Source organism: Triticum aestivum, chromosome 1B (genome assembly GCF_018294505.1).
Source record: "Triticum aestivum cultivar Chinese Spring chromosome 1B, IWGSC CS RefSeq v2.1, whole genome shotgun sequence".
Lineage (NCBI taxonomy): Eukaryota > Viridiplantae > Streptophyta > Magnoliopsida > Poales > Poaceae > Triticum > Triticum aestivum.
In genome coordinates, this window is record NC_057795.1 from 387,745,224 (window position 1) to 387,768,574 (window position 23,351).

Consider the following 23,351-nt stretch of genomic DNA (forward strand, 5'->3'; position numbering starts at 1 on the left):
GCTATTGCTTTCTTCATGACTTATACATGTTCCTGTAACTATGAGAAATATGTAACTCCCGTTTACCGGAGGAATACTTTGGGTACTACCAAACGTCACAACATAACTGGGTGATTATAAAGGAGTACTATAGGTGTCTCCGAAGGTACATGTTGAGTTGGCGTATTTCGAGATTAGGTTTTGTCACTCCGATTGTCGGAGAGGTATCTCTCGGCCCTCTCGGTAATACACATCATTATAAGCCTTGCAAGGAATGTGACCAAATGAATTGGTTACGGGATGATGCATTACGGAACGAGTAAAGAGACTTGCCGGTAACGAGATTGAACTAGGTATTGGATACCGACGGTCAAATCTCAGGCAAGTAACATACCGATTACATAGGGAACAACGTATGTTGTTATGTGGTTTGACCGATAAAGATCTTCGTAGAATATGTAGGAACCAATATGGGCATCCAGGTCCCGCTATTGGTTATTGACCGAGAATGGTTCTAGGTCATGTCTACATAGTTCTCGAACCCATAGGGTCCGCACGCTTAACGTTACGATGACAGTTTTATTATGAGTTTATAAGTTTTGATGTACCGAAGTTTGTTTGGAGTCCCGGATGTGATCACAGACATGACGAGGAGTCTCGAAATGGTCGAGACATAGATATTGATATATTGGAAGCCTATGTTTGGACATCGGAAATGTTCCGGGTGAAATCGGGATTTTACCGGAACACCGGGGGGTTACCGGAACCCTCCCGGGGGTTAATGGGCCTTAGTGGGCCATGAGGGAGAAGAGGAGGGCCGGCCAGGGCAGGCCGCACGCTCCCTCCCCCCCTAGTCTGAATAGGACAAGGAAGGGGGGCGGGGCGGCGCCCCCCTTTCCTCTTTCCCCTCCCCCCTTTCCTTCTCCACCAAGGCAAGAGGGGGGAGTCCTACTCCCGGTGGGAGTAGGACTCCTCCAGGCGCACCCCAAGGGGGCCGGCCGCACCTCCCCCTCCCTCCTTTATATACGGGGGCAGGGGGGCACCCCATAACACACAAGTTGTTCTACGGATCGTTCCTTAGCCGTGTGCGGTGCCCCCCTCCACCATATTCCACCTCGGTCATATCGTCGCAGAGTTTAGCCGAAGCCCTGCGCTGGTAGAGCATCATCATCGTCACCACGTCGTCGTGCTGACGGAACTCATCCCCGAAGCTTTGCTGGATTGGAGCCCGGGGATCATCATCGAGCTGAACGTGTGCTGAACTCAGAGGTGCCGTACGTTCGGTGCTTGGATCGGTCGGATCGTGAAGACGTACGACTACATCAACCGCGTTGTCATAACGCTTCCGCTTATGGTCTACGAGGGTACGTGGACGGACACTCTCCCCTCTCGTTGCTATGCCATCACCATGATCTTGCGTGTACGTAGGAATTTTTTTTGAAATTACCACGTTCCCCAACAGTGGCATCCGAGCCTAGGTTTTATGCGTTGATGTTATATGCACGAGTAGAACACAAGTGAGTTGTGGGCGATATAAGTCATACTGCTTACCAGCATGTCATACTTTGGTTCAGCGGCATTGTGAGATGAAGCGGCCCGGACCGACATTACGCGTACGCTTACGCGAGACTGGTTTCACCGCTACGAGCACTCGTTGCTTAAAGGTGACCGGCGGGTGTCTGTCTCTCTCACTTTAGTTGAACCGAGTGTGGCTACGCCCGGTCCTTGCGAAGGTTAAAACAGCACCAACTTGACAAACTATCGTTGTGGTTTTGATGCGTAGGTAAGAACGGTTCTTGCTAAGCCCGTAGCAGCCACGTAAAAATTGCAACAACAAAGTAGAGGACGTCTAACTTGTTTTTGCAGGGCATGTTGTGATGTGATATGGTCAAGACGTGATGCTATATTTTATTGTATGAGATGATCATGTTTTGTAACCGAAGTTATCGGCAACTGGCAGGAGCCATATGGTTGTCGCTTTATTGTATGAAATGCAAACGCCCTGTAATTGCTTTACTTTATCACTAAGCGGTATCGATAGTCATAGAAGCAATAGATGGCGTAATGACAACGATGCTACGATGGAGATCAAGGTGTCGCGCCGGTGACGATGGTGATCACAACGGTGCTTCGAAGATGGAGATCACAAGCACAAGATGATGATGGCCATATCATATCACTTATATTGATTGCATCTGATGTTTATCTTTTATGCATCTTATCTTGCTTTGATCGACGGTAGCATTTTAAGATGATCTCTCACTTAATAATCAAGAAGTGTTCTCCCTGAGTATGCACCGTTGCGAAAGTTCTTCGTGCTGAGGCACCACGTGATGATCGGGTGTGATAGGCTCTATGTTCAAATATAATGGGTGCAAAACAGTTGCACACGCGGAATACTCAGGTCATACTTGACAAGCCTAGCATATACAGATATGGCCTCGGAACACGGAGACCGAAAGGTCGAACGTGAATCATATAGTAGATATGATCAACATAGTGATGTTCACCATTGAAACTACTCCATCTCACATGATGATCGGACATGGTTTAGTTGATTTGGATCACGTGATCACTTAGATGACTAGAGAGATGTCTGTCTAAGTGGGAGTTCTTTAGTAATATGATTAATTGAACTTAAATTTATCATGAACTTAGTACCTGATAGTATTTTGCGTGTCTATGTTTGTTTGTAGATAGATGGCTCGTGCTGTTGTTCCGTTAAATTTTAATGCGTTCCTTGAGAAAGCAAAGTTGAAAGATGATGGTAGCAATTACACGGACTGGGTCCGTAACCTGAGGATTATCCTCATTGCTGCACAGAAAAGTTACGTCCTGGAAGCACCGCTGGGTGCCAGGCCTGCTGCTGATGCAACTGACAACGTTAAGAACGTCTGGCAGAGCAAAGCTGATGACTACTCGATAGTTCAGTGTGCCATGCTTTACGGCTTAGAACTGGGTCTTCAACGACGTTTTGAACGTCATGGAGCATATGAGATGTTTCAGGAGTTGAAGTTAATATTTCAAGCAAATGCCCGGATTGAGAGATATGAAGTCTCCAATAAGTTCTATAGCTGCAAGATGGAGGAGAATAGTTCTGTCAGTGAACACATACTCAAAATGTCTGGGTATAATAATCACTTGATTCAACTGGGAGTTAATCTTCCTGATGATAGTGTCATTGACAGAATTCTCCAATCACTGCCACCAAGCTACAAGAGCTTCGTGATGAACTATAATATGCAAGGGATGAACAAAACTATTCCCGAGCTCTTCGCAATGCTAAAAGCTGCGGAGGTAGAAATCAAAAAGGAGCATCAAGTGTTGATGGTTAACAAGACCACCAGTTTCAAGAAAAAGGGCAAAGGGAAGAAGAAGGGGAACTTTAAAAAGAATGGCAAGCAAGGTGCTGCTCAAGAGAAGAAACCCAAGTCTGGACCTAAGCCTGAAACTGAGTGCTTCTACTGCAGGCAGACTGGACACTAGAAGCGGAACTGCCCCAAGTATTTGGCGGATAAGAAGGATGGCAAAGTGAACAAAGGTATATGTGATATACATGTTATTGATGTCTACCTTACTAATGCTCGCAGTAGCACCTGGGTATTTGATACTGGTCCTGTTGCTAATATTTGCAACTCAAAATAGGGACTACAAATTAAGCGAAGATTGGCTAAGGACGAGGTGACAATGCGCGTGGGAAATGGTTCCAAAGTCGATGTGATCGCGGTCGGCACGCTACCTCTACATCTACCATCGGGATTAGTTTTAGACCTAAATAATTGTTATTTGGTGCCAGCGTTGAGCATGAACATTATATCTGGATCTTGTTTGATGCGAAACGGTTATTCATTTAAATCAGAGAATAATGGTTGTTCTATTTATATGAGTAATATCTTTTATGGTCATGCACCCTTGAAGAGTGGTCTATTTTTATTGAATCTCGATAGTAGTGATACACATATTCATAGTGTTGAAACCAAAAGATGCAGAGTTGATAACGATAGTGCAACTTATTTGTGGCACTGCCGTTTAGGTCATATCGGTGTAAAGCGCATGAAGAAACTCCATAGTGATGGGGTTTTGGAATCACTTGATTATGAATCACTTGGTACTTGCGAACCGTGCCTCATGGGCAAGATGACTAAAACGCCGTTCTCCGGAACTATGGAGCGAGCAACTGATTTGTTGGAGATCATACATACTGATGTTTGTGGTCCAATGAATGTTGAGGCTCGCGGCGGGTATCGTTATTTTCTCACCTTCACAGATTATTTGAGCAGATATGGGTATATCTACTTAATGAAACACAAGTCTGAAACATTTGAAAAGTTCAAAGAATTTCAGAGTCAAGTGGAAAATCATCGTAACAAGAAAATAAAATTTCTACGATCTGATCGTGGAGGAGAATATTTGAGTTACGAGTTTGGTCTACACTTGAAACAATGCGGAATAGTTTCGCAACTCACTCCACCCGGAACACCACAATGAAATGGTGTGTCCGAACGTCGTAATCGTACTTTACTAGATATGGTGCGATCTATGATGTCTCTTACTGATTTACCGCTATCATTTTGGGGTTATGCTTTAGAGACGGCCGCATTCACGTTAAATAGGTCACCATCAAAATCCGTTGAGACAACACCTTATGAACTGTGGTTTGGCAAGAAACCAAAGTTGTCATTTCTTAAAGTTTGGGGCTGCGATGCTTATGTGAAGAAACTTCAACCAGATAAGCTCGAACCCAAATCGGAGAAATGTGTCTTCATAGGATACCCAAAAGAGACTATTGGGTACACCTTCTATCATAGATCTGAGGGCAAGATTTTTGTTGCTAAAATCGGATCCTTTCTAGAGAAGGAGTTTCTCTCGAAAGAAGTGAGTGGGAGAAAAGTAGAACTTGATGAGATAACTGTATCTACTCCCTTGTTGGAAAGTAGTTCATCACAAGAACCGGTTCCTGTGACAACTAAACCAACTAGTGAGGAAGCTGATGATATTGATCATGAAACTTCAGATCAAGTTTCTACTGAACCTCGTAGGTCTACCAGAGTAAGATCCGCACTAGAGTGGTACGGTAATCCTATTCTGGAAGTCATGTTACTTGACCATGATGAACCTACGAACTATGAAGAAGCGATGATGAGCCCAGATTCCGCAAAATGGCTTGAGGCCATGAAATCTGAGATGGGATCCATGTACGAAAACAAAGTATGGACTTTGGTTGACTTGCCCGATGATCGGCAAGCCATTGAGAATAAATGGATCTTTAAGAAGAAGACTGAGGCTGATGGTAATATAACTGTCTATAAAGCTCGACTTGTTGCGAAAGGTTTTCGACAAGTTCAAGGGGTTGACTACGATGAGACTTCCTCACCCGTAGCGATGCTTAAGTCTGCCCGAATCATGTTAGCTATTGCTGCATTTCATGATTTTGAAATTTGGCAAATGGATGTCAAAACTGCATTCATGAATGGATTTCTGGAAGAAGAGTTGTATATGATGCAACCAGAAGGTTTTGTTGATCCAAAAGGTGCTAACAAAGTGTGCAAGCTCCGGCGATCCATTTATGGACTGGTGCAAGCATCTCGGAGTTGGAATAAACGTTTTGATAGTGTGATCAAAGCATATGGTTTTATATAGACTTTTGGAGAAGCCTGTATTTACAAGAAAGTGCGTGGGAGCTCTATAGCATTTCTGATTTTATATGTCGATGACATATTATTAATTGGAAATGATATAGAATTTCTAGATAGCATAAAGGGATACTTGAATAAAAGTTTTTCAATGAAAGACCTCGGTGAATCTGCTTACATATTGGGCATCAAGATCTATAGAGATAGATCAAGACGCTTAATAGGACTTTCACAAAGCACATACCTTGACAAAATTTTGAAAAAGTTCAAAATGGATCAGGCAAATAAAGGTTTCTTGCCTGTGCTACAAGGTGTGAAGTTGAGTCAAACTCAATGCCCAACCACAGCAGAAGATAGAGAGAAAATGAAAGATGTTCCCTATGCTTCAGCCATAGGCTCTATCATGTATGCAATGCTGTGTACTAGACCTGACGTATGCTTAGCAATAAGCTTGGCAGGAAGGTACCAAAGTAATCCAGGAGTGGATCACTGGACAGCGGTCAAGAACATCCTGAAATACCTGAAAAGGACTAAGGATATGTTTCTCGTATATGGAGGTGACAAAGAGCTAGTCGTAAATGGTTACGTTGATGCAAGCTTTGACACTGATCTGGACGATTCTAAATCGCAAACCGGATACGTGTTTTTATTAAACGGTGGAGCTGTAAGTTGGTGCGGTTCTAAACAAAGTGTCGTGGCGGGATCTACATGTCAAGCGGAGTACATAGCTGCTTCTGAAGCAGCAAATGAAGGAGTCTGGATGAAGGAGTTCATTACCGATCTAGGTGTCATACCTAGTGCATCGGGACCAATGAAGATCTTCTGTGACAATACTGGTGCAATTGCTTTGGCAAAGGAATCCAGATTTCACAAGAGGACCAAGCACATCAAGAGACGCTTCAATTCCATTCGGGACCAACTCCAAGTGGGAGACATAGAGATTTGCAAAATACATACGGATCTGAATGTTGCAGACCCGTTGACTAAGCCTCTCTCACGAGCAAAACATGATCAACACCAAGACTCCATGGGTGTTAGAATCATTACTATGTAATCTAGATTATTGACTCTAGTGCAAGTGGGAGACTAAAGGAAATATGCCCTAGAGGCAATAATAAAGTTATTATTTATTTTCTCATATCATGATAAATGTTTATTATTCATGCTAGAATTGTATTAACCGAAAACATGATACATGTGTGAATACATAGACAAACATATAGTCACTAGTATGCCTCTACTTGACTAGCTCATTAATCAAAGTTGGTTATGTTTCCTAACCATAGACATGTGTTGTCATTTGATTAATGGGATCACATCATTAGAAGAATGATGTGATTGACATGACCCATTCCGTTAGCCTAGCACTTGATCGTTTGGTATAATGCTATTGCTTTCTTCATGACTTATACACATCATTATAAGCCTTGCAGGCAATGTGACCAAATGAGTTGGTTACGGGATGATGCATTACGGAATGAGTAAAGAGACTTGCCGGTAACGAGATTGAACTAGGTATTGGATACCGACGATCAAATCTCGGGCAAGTAACATACCGATTACAAAGGGAACAACGTATGTTGTTATGCAGTTTGACCGATAAAGATCTTCGTAGAATATGTAGGAACCAATATGGGCATCCAGGTCCCGCTATTGGTTATTGACCGAGAATGGTTCTAGGTCATGTCTACATAGTTCTCGAACCCGTAGGGTCCGCACGCTTAACGTTACGATGACAGTTTTATTATGAGTTTATAAGTTTTGATGTACCGAAGTTTGTTCGGAGTCCCGGATGTGATCACGGACATGACGAGGAGTCTCGAAATGGTCGAGACATAAAGATTGATATATTGGCAGCCTATGTGTGGACATCGGAAAGGTTCTGGGTGAAATCAGGATTTTACCGGAACACCGGGGGGTTACCGGAACCCTCCCGGGGGTTAATGGGCCTTATTGGGCCATGAGGGAGAAGAGGAGGGCCGGCCAGGGCAGGCCGCGCGCCCCCTCCCCCCTAGTCCGAATAGGACAAGGAAGGGGGGGGGGGGCGGCGCCCCCCTTTCCTCTTTCCCCTCCCCCCTTTCCTTCTCCACCAAGGCAAGAGGGGGGAGTCCTACTCCCGGTCGGAGTAGGACTCCTCCAGGCGCACCCCAAGGGGGCCGGCCGCACCTCCCCCTCCCTCCTTTATATACGGGGGCAGGGGGGCACCCCATAACACACAAGTTGATCTACGGATCGTTCCTTAGCCGTGTGCGGTGCCCCCCTCCACCATATTCCACCTCGGTCATATCGTCACGGAGTTTAGGCGAAGCCCTGCGCCGGTAGAGCATCATCATCGTCACCACGCCGTCGTGTTGACAGAACTCATCCCCGAAGCTTTGCTGGATCGGAGCCCAGGGATCGTCATCGAGCTGAACGTGTGCTGAACTCGGAGGTGCCGTACGTTCGGTGCTTGGGTCGGTCGGATCGTGAAGACGTACGACTACATCAACCGCGTTGTCATAACGCTTCCGCTTACGGTCTACGAGGGTACGTGGACGGACACTCTCCCCTCTCGTTGCTATGCCATCACCATGATCTTGCGTGTACGTAGGAATTTTTTTTGAAATTACCACGTTCCCCAACAATAAATTGGTGGCTGCTCAGAGTTAGTATACGGCTTTTGTCGTTTGAGAGCAACCCACCTCAAAGCATTCGAGAGAGAGAAATCCTTGCGAGGACAAAGCCCAAACACCTAGAGCCAAAGAGTGTTAGGCATCATTGAAGTCTTTCTGTATGTGTGACCTAAAGACTTATTACACTTGAGGATTGTGAATCCTCCAGCCGGTTAGGCGTCGCGTTCTAAGCATTCAAGAGTCATTGTGGATTGCCAGGTGAACGAAGTCTGTGAAGGTTCGGAAGTCTACCTTGAAGACTTACCAGAGTGATTGGGCGAGGATTAAGTGTCCTTAGCTCAAGGGGAATAAGGTGAAGACACGGTCTTCTGAGTTGAATCTCAGCCTCCCTAACCAGATGTACAGTTGTCACAGCAACTGGAACTGGTCCAACAAATCTTGTGTCTTCAACAAGCAACTGGTTCTATCTCTTCCCTCCTTTACTTTGAGTTTGTCTTCATGAAGTCATTTCTTATTTGTCTTATCTGATTGAATTCATTGCTTGACTACTATTGTTGATTGGCATCATACTATCTTCCATCCTGGTCCTACTACCTAGCTGCTATTAGTCTTCGTACGTTAACGCTATTGCATACTTGACTATGGCTTGCTTGTTGCAGTTTATCTTCCGCTGCATATCAATTAGGTTATTTCTATTGTTTGTCTTCAAAACTTCCATGTTTTGAAGACTTTGATAAAAATCACCTATTCACCCCCCTCTAGTCGATAACTAGCACTTTCAGATCCTAATGGAAACTAAGGGATATTAATGCCTCCTTTTCATAGAGAACCGGAACAAAGCATTAGCACATAGTGAATACATGAACTCCTCAAACTACGGCCATCACCAAGAAGTATCCCGATTATTGTCACTTCAGGGTTGTCGGATCATAACACATAATATGTAACTATAGACTCGCAAGATAGGATCAAGAACACACATATATTCATGAAAACATAATAGGTTCAGATCTGAAATCATGGCACTCGGGCCCTAATGACAAGCATTAAGCATAGTAAAGTCATAGAAACATCAATCTCAGAACATAGTGGATACTAGGGATCAAACCCTAACAAAACTAACTTGATTACATGGTAAATCTCATCCAACCCATCACCGTCCAGCAAGCCTACGATGGAATTACTCACGCACGGCGGTGAGCATCATGAAATTGGTGATGGAGGATGGTTGATGATGATGACGACGACAAATCCCCCTCTCTGAAGCCCCGAACGGACTCCAGATCAGCCCCCCCGAGAGAGATTAGGGCTTGGCGGCGGTTCCGTGTCGTAAAACGCGATGAAACTTTCTCTTTGATTTTTCTTCTCCGTGAGACGGAATATACGGAGTTGGAGTTGAGGTCGGTGGAGCTCCAGGGGGCCCACGAGATAGGGGGGCGCGCCCTATAGGGGGGGCGCCCCCTGTCTCGTGGACAGGGTGTGGGCCCCCTGGTGTATTCCTTTTGCCCAGAAATTCTTATTAATTCCAAAAAGTGCCTCCATGGATTTTCAAGACATTCCGAGAAATTTTCTTTTCTACACATAAAACAATATCATGGCAGTTCTGCTGAAAACAACGTTAGTCCTGGTAAGTTTCATTCAAATCATGCAAGTTAGAGTCCAAAACAAGGGCAAAAGTGTTTGGAAAAGTAGATACGTTGGAGACGTGTCAAGGGGCATACTGGTCGGTTCAATGAACTGTTTGCGATGAGGAAGAACAAAAGAAACGGGCAGCCAGATGACAGCATGTGTGATATACGTCATACAGTTCACTTGGATGAATTGTTTTCGATGAGGCAGAACAACAAAAATGGGCAGCTAGATGAAGGTGTGTGCGATATACGACACATAATTGACTCGGATGAACTGTTTGCATTAACCCAAGAGAACAGAAATGGTTCAACTTAACAAGATGTGTGTGATACGCGGCAAACAGGTCTGTAATCAGAAACGTGTGGGAAGATCGATAACAACACAGACGATTCTTGTTAACAAGCTGTGTGTGTTGTGAGAAAACGATTGCTGGTGTACAATTGTCGGTGATTGATGAAATCATCACCGACGGGCTCCATTGTTTAGTTGTGTGCAATGTGATTTGCTCTGTCTATAGAGCATCAACATATATACTTAAAAATACGGCATTGCAAAACCAAATTAAGCATACAATTACACAAGTGACTACACACATAACATTTCCACACACCAAAGTAAGCAATTACATGCATAATAAACTAGGAGAAATGAGGATATAATCATATACTTCTTGTTGCGACGACGCTTGCCATTGCTCTCCTTCCGGCTGGATCCCTGGCCACTTCCTCATGTCAACGATCCGCCTATACATGTCGTAGCTCGTGTACGCCTCCTTGGCCGCGTACACGACATGAGCTTTGTCGAGTTTCTCCATCCAGGCCGAGTGACAGGCACGCTTGTCCTTGTTACAGGAATCCTTCATGTCTCTGTAGTAGGGGTCAATGATGGCCTCAGCGAAGTGAACTAGTGGGTCCTTCTCATGCTCCTTGCTGCCCCAGATCTTGTATTAGCCTTGGATGTCGACAAGATCCTGGTAGGCGATGCCCGAATTCTTGAGCACCTTTACATTGTTTGTGATGTCCACCGTAGCGAACATGTAGTGGGGGTTGTTGACAAACCTGGCGAAATGCTCGCAAGGCCTTGTAGCCAGGCAGTAGTGGTAGATGAAGACGTGGTTGCGCACACACATCTAGGCGACAACAACCTTGGGATGAGACCCGACACGAGCTTGGGTGTACTCAAGGTCGAACCGGACCACCTTGTACTTCTCCTCGGCAAGCAACAACTCCATGATGTGGATGGAGTGCTCCACCCAGACTGGGTTGTTGGTGTACACCACTTAGAGATCTATGGACCTTCTGTGGGTGTCCACCCTGGCATGCATGGTGAACTGCTGCTCATCGTCGGCAGCCGCTCGGAGCGCCATTGGAGCCGTGTAGTATACCCTCTAAGAATTTGTCGTGGTGGGTGTACTTCTTGCAATGGTGGGGTGTGATCGAAAGGTTGAAGAGACACAAGGGTTAAATGGCCGCTACTATAAATGGGGATCGGCCAGTCTGTAATCGTCACGTCTTGTCAGCGCGTCCATAGCGGAGGATTCCAGTGCATGCTTGACAACACCGCACAACACGCGTTTCGTTTGACCATGCGTGGGCTCGAAGAGGTGCCAAATGTATTGTGGTGAGCCTGTTCCTGCGCTACCGCGCAGTTTACCATGCAAGCTTCCCGCCTGGCTAGTTTGGCCACACGTCGGCTAGAAGAGGGACAAATCATGGGTGTTTATTAGCAAAAAACTTTGTAAAAACAAAGTGTGTGGAATGACTTCGGTCATAAGTTTACCCGTGGGTGATGAGGTCAAAGTTACACAGAAGGGTGATGATGGATAATCGAGTGCGATAATTAATTCTGCACTCTACAGGGCACACGGTTGAAGAAACCAACTATGTGCAATAATGTCAAAGATCACAGTCGAGTTAGCTATACAGATCGTGTGCTATGAGACCGACAAGGTAAATAGATTCGAGAATGGTTAATAAAATCTAAGTTCATTGCATATTAAGCTCAAAATAGTGCTACCAATACACGAGTCTCATACGATGCCACTTCAACGATTGTACCACAAAAGCTCGAAATATTACAAGATTCAAATTCCAGAGTTATATGGCTCAAATTCTAAGATTACAAGGTTCAAACTGATATTAGAAATGAAATTCAGCTCATCAGCTGCAAAAACTGGCGCTGATCCACTAAACATGGATATCAGAGAGGTTCAAATTAATATTACCACTTTTAAGTCTGGTTTCGAAACCTCATAATGTTTGCAAAGGGGTCAGCCACTGAGAAGTCATGTATGGGGTTGACATGATGACTTCCGATTACTCTATCATCTGAAGTCCCAAAATGAAATTCAGCATTTTCAGAGCCTATTCCATTCTTCCGCAGCCACCGGCGCTGATCAACAAACCATTCATTTTTTGCAAAAATGTAGGGAAAACCTCATTACCTTCAGAACCCTTGCTCTGACAACAAAGAACCTTGCAAATATAATCTCCGGTAATGTCCCTCGATAGGAGTTCAAAGTAATTTATGAGAGATGCAGATCTAGGCATTCGACGTGATTGTTATATTGTATCACATTATCCACCACCAGACCTAATCTTATCTGCAAAAGAAGAAAACGTGTTAGTGTCTACATGCAGTTTTGAACACTACTACATGCCTATTTGGTTTGCAGGATTTGTAAAATGCACTAACATGCCATCTTCGATCCGACATGATTAACATGGGAATTTGATTACAATCTAGAAAAATGTAGCCTTCTTCACAAGAGGTTGGAGTGGATGAAAAGTTCCCTAAGAAAAGTAGTACAAATGAATCCAAAGGAGAAATGCTTATGGATTGTAACCATATGGATCAAGCAACCAATATGGGGGGGGCGAACATGTATGTACTTAAATCCTCCAAAAAATCCTTCAGAAATCGTAGTACATTGTCATTGTAAACTTGGAAAAAGGTGTCACAAATTGAACTCCCTTATGGTTAACATTTAACAAGAAAGGAACATCACCTCAATATATAGCTTCTCCAAGCACGAAGAGCATCTCAGGAAACTGACAACTTGCTCCAAGTTGGGTCCGATAGATTCTAGTGCCAAGACCTTCATTGTGCGCAGTTTTGGGGTCAAGCTTATCGTAATCATTTTTTGGATGACAGACGAACATACATCTTCAAAATTAGAAATAATGTTAATTTCTAGAAGGATAGGTAGAAGGAGGTTGTTGTACCTGAACGGGTGTGGATCCAATAACAAGTTCGGAGTATTTGTCAGACAAGTAGCCCACCATTGTCAATTTGTCGCAGAAATGACATTGATTCTTTTTGGACCTTCTTGATCAACTACAAGTAATCTCTCAAGTGAAGGTCTATCCTCAATGAGCATACCGTGGTACACATCTTGTGATGTCTTCTTGCCGCACCAGCAACACACATAAATAGTCCGGGGAGTCATGGAGGTGATGTGGAAGCTACTCAACCCATTGATCACCTGAACACGAAGGTACTCGAGTGCAGTACAGCCACGGAGCAGGCGCTCCATGTCACCATTTGGGAGGCAAACGACGACGAGCTCAAGGTGCTTCAGTCATGGTAGAATAAGAGCGGGCGCGTCATTAAGGGGGGGGGAATGGTAGTTCCTAAACTTGGTGACGCGTAGCGTGGGCGCGAGGCGGAGCACGGACGTTGGCAACAAGCACATATGCCCATCATCACAAGTGGGCTCCTCGAGCTGATCAAGAGCGGGGGATCGGAACCAGTCGTCAAGCTTGGCTCTGTCCTTGCCGTTGGAACAGAACTTTCCCATTCTAAGGCCTCTGGTTGGGCCAGGGTGACTGCCGAGGATATTGGAGAACACATCCAAGATTTTGCGATAGCCATGACAAAGCTCGTGGGTGTCGATGAGGTCGAGAGGGGTGGAGTTCCATAGGGGGCGCCACCGCCGGGAAAGGACGGTTGTCCGCGCCCCTTATTTGGTTGGGAGGAGGGAGATGATGACTGTCAACATATCATCGAGGAGGCCGCTGATGAAGTCTAGGCCTGCTGGAGCCGCTTGCGGTTCTGGCTCGCCCCGCCTCTGCTTGTTGGCAGCCTCGTTCTCCACCTTCGGAGTCTCCTTGTCGGCGGCGCTTTCTGATAGAAGTGGGAGTATAGAGAATATTTAGTTAAAACAGGGCAATAGAAAAGTGTATTGGTAAATAGAAGTTAGTAGGTAGGAATATAGTAAGAAAATGGAATAACAATTGATTGCTTAAATACTACACAATTCATTTGATATTGTTGGGTAAGTCAACATGCAGATACTTGAAAAGAAAACTTACTTCGAACAAAGTCTGGATGGATGATATCGTCAGTGAAGTTAGCATATATCTCATGACCAGGCTCTTTTATGTGCAATGCAAGTTTATTGCCAGCTTTCAGTACATAAAACTTAGAAATTTCTTTCCAAAGGCCAGTGCCAAATTAGGAGTCACCATGTTCATCAAGTCTTACAGTAGCAACGATTGTAAATCCATGGTTTGTGTTCAGTATGACATCCCTGCAGTCTTGACTTATGTAAAGGGAAAAATTGTGCACTACAGATCCTGTTGCATAGCAAGGGGCGTGATACAGAAAATGGTAGGATTGTTAAAGAAAATATGGTAACATGCAAATATGGGCCCAAATTGAAAGAATTGTAGAGTAGTTGAAATCGAAGGACAAAAATCTATAATTAAATAGATAGGGTAAACATGTTGTCATGGAAATATGAGAGTAATCGAAAGAACAATACATCATTAATTTGCCTAATATAGAAAGAAGAGGGGAAAAATCCCCTTTGACGTATATGGTGCATGTGGCACCTTTTATCCAAATGTAGCAATATTTAGTATATGCTCAGGAAAGTAGGCCATGCCAACCGATTTAGGGTGAGACTAAACATATTGCGCACATCCTCAAGTCATCTGGTACGGTGAGATGGAACTCCATGGATGTCTGGCGGAGGCCGCAAAGTCCTGATGTACCCGCACACTGTACACTCTATTAATGAAAGAAAACCCTCAAATCAGCTCAAATAAAAATGAATTCACGGCGATTTCATCCGGGTGATTAAAGGAGGCAGATGAACTGGGATAAGAGATGAGATAATATCTCATTAAATTAGTTACCTTGTTGTCCATGAGAAAAAACCCTCAGTAAGGTGGATTCCCCAACTGGGCGGAGCTGGGTCGACCGCGAGCAGCATCGAGAAAGTCGATGGCGATAGGCGGTGGCAAGTGGAAGTGGCGAAATGCGGTGGGGTTTGCCAGCAGCCTGGCGGCAGCGGCAGGCGTCGCCGTGATAGACGGTGCCATGCATAGACGCGGAGGAGCATGTGCGGGTGTGAATGGGGACTAGAGGGGGTGGCGAGCGGGGTGATGGTTTTTTGTGATGTGGGGATTGTGAGGGTTTTTTTTGAATTGGGTAGTGAGGGTTTTCTGTCCCACAAAGAGTTTCAAAGGCAACAGTTTGCTAGAGCCAACCGTGTGTGATTGACGTAACATGCAAAATGAAAGTAATTGCACACAGTTCCAATTTTCGGAACCGTGTGTGGTTGACGTACTACCTCAGTCTTGGTTTATTGGTCCCCTTTGTAATTTGTACCAAATTTTGACCAAATATTTAACTAACAAATGTTTATGCATGTCACCAAAAATTATATCATTGAACACTATGTTCAAATGCGCATCCAACAATATAATTTTTGCTGACCAGCACTAACATCTTGTCATTTAAATCTTTTGTCAAAATTTAACACAAATTACAAAGGGAACAATAAACCAGGACGGAGGTAGATTTCATCAACCGAACTGATTCATCCATATCCCACATTTAGACATAAGTAAACATATATTAAACATACTCATACATAGATAATAAGCGTACACAAGCATAGTTCAACCATAAGTACATACCTCAACCGTCATTAAGACACTACATAGCCATGCATAGTTTGATCCCACATCTCATCTCATCTGCCAGCATGTTCCTGAAGCTTCTCCAGGTACTCAGCGTATGCGCCATGCGCCCCCCTGCGAGAATATTTCTGCTTGAAGGAGCCAACAGCCCGTCCTCTTGCATGCGCCAGAACACTTTGATACACCTCATGAAGCTTATGGTTGCAAAATGGGCATCGATAGCTGCCGTCCCAGGTCCTAATACATTTGTTATGCAATCCCGCATAAAGCACCCTCAGGATTTGCCTCTTGTACCTCCTCTGGCCATCTTCATCCTCGCTGTCCACATCATCAGACAACACCTATACAAATAGTAAAAAAATGTGGCGTCAAATTAATGCATACAAACTAATCTCTAGCGAACATTTGGCAGTTGCCAAAATTTGGCATCAATCAATGTTTACATGTCGTGAAGTAGGATTAGGAATTTATGGCTATTTTTTATACATGTCCAGAGATTATGGTTCGATTTTTAAGCATAGTCGTCTATTTACAAACCAATCTTGAAGAAAATAATGGCACAAACATATATGTAGGTCATTCAAAATCAATTGTCAAGTCCTGGCTAGGAATTATTAGCACAAACACTAACCCTAGTCAGATTACTAACAGAAATCATGTGCACAGCTGAAACAACTAATCACTTATCACTTGTACCATTCAAACAATCAATACACTACACGGATCTAACGAAACTTACTCAGATTTCATGGATTGGGAGAACATAACCATATGATTTCTATTCCAAAAAGGGAGAGGCAAGAGTAACCAGAGAAATCCTAGGATCTATTTGACATATAAATGGGTATAGATGACTAACTAGTTGTCCGTCGTCGTCGGAGTGGTTGTCGGAGTTGTCGCCGAGGTCATTGCCCGAGTTGTCACCAGAGTCGGTGTGGACCTCCGCCTCCGGCTGTGGAAGTTCGACGCCATCGATGATGTCAGGGTGCAGCGATACCTCGTCAGCCGTGACGGCAACCTCTATCTCCATCTCCACGCCGTGCTCTGGTGCTTCAGCAGCCCCGGCGCCGCCACTCCCTCCGATGGGGCGCTTCGGCGGCATCCTCATACACTGACAGCTTTGAGGAGTGAGAGCAGCGTCGAGGATGCAAGCGGAGAGAAAGGATTATGTCTGTGGCGAGGATGGGGGGTGCGACCGCTCGGGCGCGCCATTAATATGGAATAGTGGGAGAGAGGCGGGTGGCGGTCAAACTGTTGGCTCGCCTCCCGGTGAGCCTGCGCACCTGACTGCTGGCATGCCTACTGTCATTTCACACAGCTACTCGCATGCCTACCAGTGACACTATGCAGCGAGCATGCTTCCCGTCAATTCACACACCTGCACGCATGCCTCCCGGTCTGCCTGCACGGCGGACTGCTCGCTTGTGTCCCATCAACTCACGCCTACTCGCACGACATATGGGTCACGTGGCGACACATATTTTTTTTCCTATTTGGAGTATTAATGTTGCCTCCTTATTGCTTAACCGAAGCATGGCACGTATCCATTGTTGGTCTATCGCTCACAGTTGGAATAAATAATCCGTTTGGGATATTGGTTCCCAATTATTAATAATCTCCTACTGTAAGAAGATAAAGATTATATCAAAAATGGTCTCAAATTTGACAAAAAAAGTACAATGCTAGTTTGTATTAGTGTCCATATGACAACACGATAAATTTCATGAATTTAAAAACTATTTGGGATGCACTAGAATTTAATCAAGACTCTCAATGTTTGAAATTTCTTGCATGGGGAGTAAACATGCAGCCAGTGAGACACATGTGTTTTTGCAATCCGTTAGGTGCACTGTCACATGTGCATGTAGCTCAAATTTGATTTTTGCACATTATACCCCTAGAAAATCAATCAATGTACTAAAACATCTTAATGATCTCTATTTTTTTTCAAAATTAAAATGTCCCTTCTTTGGTAACATATGTTCACCACAGGATAATTTAACATGCATCATAGTCGCGATGGATTCGTGGTGTGTGTGTGTGTGCGCGCGCGCGCGCGTCTAGGGTGGCGGGTGGCTCGCAGTACACTACGAGTCATGAGGCACTGTGTGGGTTGGCCGTTTTGTGAGGCAGGTGCCACAATAGAGTCGTGAATTTGTTATTTAAAACATTACACAACCCTTTCATACATACATATTTTGGTCACATGTAGTCAATGGTTGTCCTACACGACACGCAATACTAGCGTGTGATGCTTTTTATGGGCCCACGAGGTCGTCGTCCATCACTTTGATGAACAACCGATAGTGAGGTTAATTTGACCGGCATGGTAGAATCTTTTTTGTTTGAGTTATGGTGGGAGTATATATATAGTACGAGTGGAAGAGGTGGGAGGGGACTAGCATATATACTACACGTACACGTCCGTGAACAGTACACCTCACTCAGTGTTGGGACTTTTTGGTTTCCGAGGCACGTGCCACATCAAAGTTGTGAAATTGGCTATTCAAACATCACACAACACCTCTTTGGGCCACATGCATGCAGGCGGTGGTTATCCTAGGACATTCACGTGTGACGCTTCCATCTGTGGCCCACGAGGCCACCGTCGATGCATGCATCACTTTGACCTACACCAGGAGAGATTAATTAATTTCACCATCAAGGAGGATTCTTTTGGGTTTGTATTACGGTAGGAGCATATAGTATGCATCGAAGAGGGGGAAGGGGACCATCATATATAGTATGCTTCATGAACCTCTCTCTGTGTGGGGACTTTATAGTTTTTGAGGCATGTGCCACATCAAAGTTGTGCATTTTGGGTATTCAACATATGTTTGGCCCACATGCAAAGCGATGGTAGTTGTCCTCTCGCACCCACTTAAGCGGTTATCAGCGATATTGATGATTTCCATTTGTGGGCCCGCTTGGTCCATCACTACTTTGCCTGACAATGAGAGAGGTTAATTTGACTTAGGTGGGGATTATGTTTTTGTTTGTAATACCATATATATATATATATAGGTCATGCTCTGGGATGACATGATACAGTTTGAGCACACACATGCATGTGTACGCATGAATCCCTCCCATCGAGTCGAAGTGGCTAGTACCACGACACGTCATGAACCGATCTCACTCTATGTGGGGACTATACGATTTTCGACGCACGCGCCACATCAATGTTGTGAAATGGTATTCAAACATGCATGCACGCATCACCTCCATACATATGCATGTAGTGGTTGTCTTCGAACGGTACACTCCCTCGTGTGGTTATTGCTACAAGCCTATATATTCGTGGGCCCGCGTGGACATCCATGATCACCTTGACCGATAACAAGATAGGTTACTGTGGCGGATTCTTCCGTTGGTTCGTGTTTTTGTAGTATAGGTCATGGTGAGATTCAGACCTAATTAAGTTTGAGCACATACTATGCACGCATGCATGCATGAATCTCCGTCATAGGCTTTAAGTGTGGTGTGACATACATATGCATCATCAACTAACCCTCACTCAGTGTGGGGATTTCTGGTTCGAAAGCATGGTGCCACGACAAAGTTGTTCCATTGTGTATTCAAACACACCTCTCCATACATATGTTTGGGACACACGCAGGCAGTGGTTGTCTTCGGGGACTAGCTACTTGTGTGATTATTGGCGAGCTAGCCCATCTCCGGGGTCACATGGACGACCATCAATTTGACCAACAACAAGAGAGAGGTTGTACGACCAAGGTGGATTATTCTTGGTCCATTTTATGATCCATCTTGGTGAAATGCCTCTCTAGCCCGCCAACTGAAAGTGGGTGTGTGTGGGGGCTGCTACTTTGCACTTTGCTAGGTGAACCTCCATGGGGGGGCATGCATTCATAGCTTAGGATATTCCCTTCCTGCTGAGACGAGGTGGGGGGGCAAGCAATACCGTGCGCTTTGCATGATAGGTGCCACATCGAAGTTGCATTTGGTATTTGAACACCAAACCACCCTTTTCATACATATATTTGGTCCACATGCAAGTGTGCTCGTGTTCTGACCCTCTCCCGCGTCATTTTTTGCCAAATTTATGAACATTAGACAAGTCGGATGACGCAACAGACACGGTTCGCTCACACTAACCATGTGCCACACCGGTGCCCCTGTCACGCACATCAGCATAGTACATTGGGCTCCACAAGACTTACCCTCTCAAAAATATCTACCCGCCTGCAACTTTTTTCTATTTGATAACACATGGTTATTATGTTTCGGCCGTGTGTGATGTTTCTTGTTTCCCTCCTACATCCCTTGAAAATATTTGCCCACCTCCAGGGTTTTTACGTTTCATAACACATGGTTGTTATCTCCGGACCGTGTGCGATCCACCATCATCCAAATTTTCAATAGCCCCGGCATTTCACTCCTACGTAGTAAAAATTTTAGTGGCCGCGTCATTTCATCAAACACACCCCGCCCCCTTCCACACACACACACACACACACACACACACACACACACACACCAAAACCTCCTCGGGCGCGCGCGCGCGCACACACACACACACACCCTCCCTCACTTGAAACCCTAGCAAGTTCGCCGCCGTCGTCATCGCCGCAAGGCGTCCATTGTCAACATCTGTCAGTTTGCGTGTGCAGCTTACCCACTGATCTCCATACCCAGGGCACCTTGAGTTTCTTGGATGACGCCTGCCAAAGGCTCCCTTTCCCGCAGACCCCATCCCCATCCCCATCCCCCACTCGAGAGCATCGCAGCCTAAGCCCTGCTACTCTTCCCGTGGAGCTCGAGGAGTGACTGGCTCAAAAGAGGTGTATTGTGGTCTCTTCGCCCGACGTCACCAAGGAAGCTGATGACCATTACTGGCCGTAGGCACTTAATCAGCGGGCTAGAGTATGCGGGTATGTCGCGGACGCCAGCTACTACATCGAAGTCGTCGACAGCTATGTCACAGGTTAAGTGGCCCACCCCAACCCCTCAGGTTCAACCGCCGTTGTTCTCATCCATGGCCCCGCCGCTGATCTCCTCTGGCTTGCTGTCAAGAATTTTCCGTCCTACATCACCATCGAGCCCCTTTTGTCATTTCTGAAGGACATGTTCTGGAATGCTAGCATGGGATCCATAGCTTCCAAGTCAGACCTCATCAACGGCGACCACGAGGAGGGCACCCTCTCCAGCTCTTCCAAGGGGAAAGATCCCATCCGCTCTTCCAAGGGGAAAGAGCCCGTCTGCGACATCAGGGAGGGCACACTACAGCCATGCTCTTCCAAGGGGAAGGAGCCCATCTGCGACAACATGGAGTGCATCTAGGGTCAGTACTCTTCCCACAGGAATGAGACCATCTGTGACAAGTGAGGAAACCCATGATTTGTTTTGCCATGCCTCTTCACAGGGGGGAACCCATGATTTGTTTTGTGGAGTCCCTTTTGTAGTGTAGTGATAATATTTCCCGTTTTAATTTCTATATTTGGTTGTTTGCAGTATGCCTTGTTTATTGATTCAGTTGTTCACAATGTGATGCTATATATGTGCAATTATTTACTGTGCAGTACATTTCATCAATCCAGTTTTAAACATAACGATAGGAATGCATATATTTTCTTGCTGTTAAGCCTGTTATAGCTAGCATATGACTCTTTTAAAGTTTTTTAATTCTTCGGTTGTATGTAGTTAGCATATGTCCAGTTTCAAATGCTATCTTTGTTTGTTTGTAGTATGCCTTGTTTATTCTAGTTATTCACAACGTGATGTTCCATATGTGCAAGTATGAACCATGCAGTTCAATTTCATCAATACCAGTTTTGACAATACCACTATGAATGACTACATTTGGTTGTTGCAGCTTGTAGTTAACACACCTTTCCATTTTTATTTAACAATAACGAGTGTACTTAGACCGGCACAATACCAGTTTGAATGACTATGTTTGCTTGTTGTTGAATGTTAGGCCCGTTGCAGTTAACACACCTTTCCACTTGTTTTTCTTTACTAGCGTGCTTAAACCTGCACACTGAAGCTACCTTTTGGAGATTATTTTGTCTGCCATGGATATATTTGGTTGATGTTTAGCCTGTTGTGCTTAACATGCATCTCGATGTACCTACATAGGAAAACTTTGGGAACGACTGTTGTTTTCCATCAAGGTTAGTTTCATCCCATGGCTTATATATACTCACTGTTCAGGATAATGGTAGCTGGTATCATATAGGCCGGGGGATGATAAGGGACTAAGCGGTGAATCGGACTTTTAACATAATATATCTATAAACCATTTATCGTTAGGTTAACTGTGACATCCTGGATTTGCCTTCTCTCTTTTTCCGGATTTTCTTTTGCATTTGCTTTGGATTTGGAGTTTTGAATCAATTCAACTGGACTTGAACACTTGGGCCTACCCTTGGCTTTCACCCAAGTGACCCATCCACCTCTAACTCACCTTTCCTTCTCTGAAAAACTCCATCAAAAGCCCAAGGGATATTTTTCATAAAAGAAAAATATTCATTTTCTTCCCTGTAAATCACTTCATAGAAGTATGCTCCAAAGCAACCCCTAGTTATCTTGCCCCTAAAATTGTGAATAAATTCAAAATATTCTTTGAACCCTAGGGCACCTTGCTGAGCAAAAATATTGCATAACTTTTTGGAATATTTTTGCTATAGAAAACCATTTTTGTTCTGGACAGAATGACCACATTGCACAACAAGTATATTTTTGCTTGATCTTTTGGGGCCGGCCTTTTCTGAACTTGATTACCCTCCTAAGAGATTGCTAAACCCCAAAGCACAGCCTTTAGTTCTCATAAGATTTTTCTCAGTGAAGCTCACAAGTTTCTGTCTAGAAACTTGCCAGGAAGAAAGCCACTCACACAGTTCACCTGTGACCTAGCCAACCATGCAAAACAACCAAAACCACTAAGGACTACATGCCAGACATGGTGTTTGCGCTTAGCTTAGCCTGATGCCAAAGTTCACGCAGTGACCACGTTTGTCCAAGGGGGTTGGCATGCGGCCGACACGCTCTGCGGTGCGCCAGCTCCTCTGTTTTGCGCCTGCTCGCTGCCATGGCCACCGCACCTTGCCAAACCGCGCCCCCATCCTTGTATGCACCTCCTTAACTCAGCCCTGGCACTTGCCGATGCCGGAGCTCGCCGCAACGAGAACGAGCACAACGCGGCCAAGGCAACAGTGCGCCCGTGCCCCTGTGCTCGTGGCGTACCGTGCTCCTGTTCTCGTTGCTGCTCGCCTACAGTCCCCCCTGAGGGAGTCCTGGATTAGGGGGTATTCAGACGGCCGGACTATACACTTTGGCCGGACTGTTGGACTATGAAGATACCAGATTGAAGACTTCGTCCCATGTCCAGATGGGACTCTCCTTTGCGTGGAAGGCAAGCTTGGCAATTCGGATACGTAGATCTCCTTCTCTGTAACCGACTCTGTGTAACCCTAGCCCCCTCCGGTGTCTATATAAACTGGAGGGATTAGTCCGTAGGACAACAATAATCATAATCATAGGCTAGCTTCTAGAGTTTAGCCTCTACGATCTCGTGGTAGATCAACTCTTGTAATACTCAT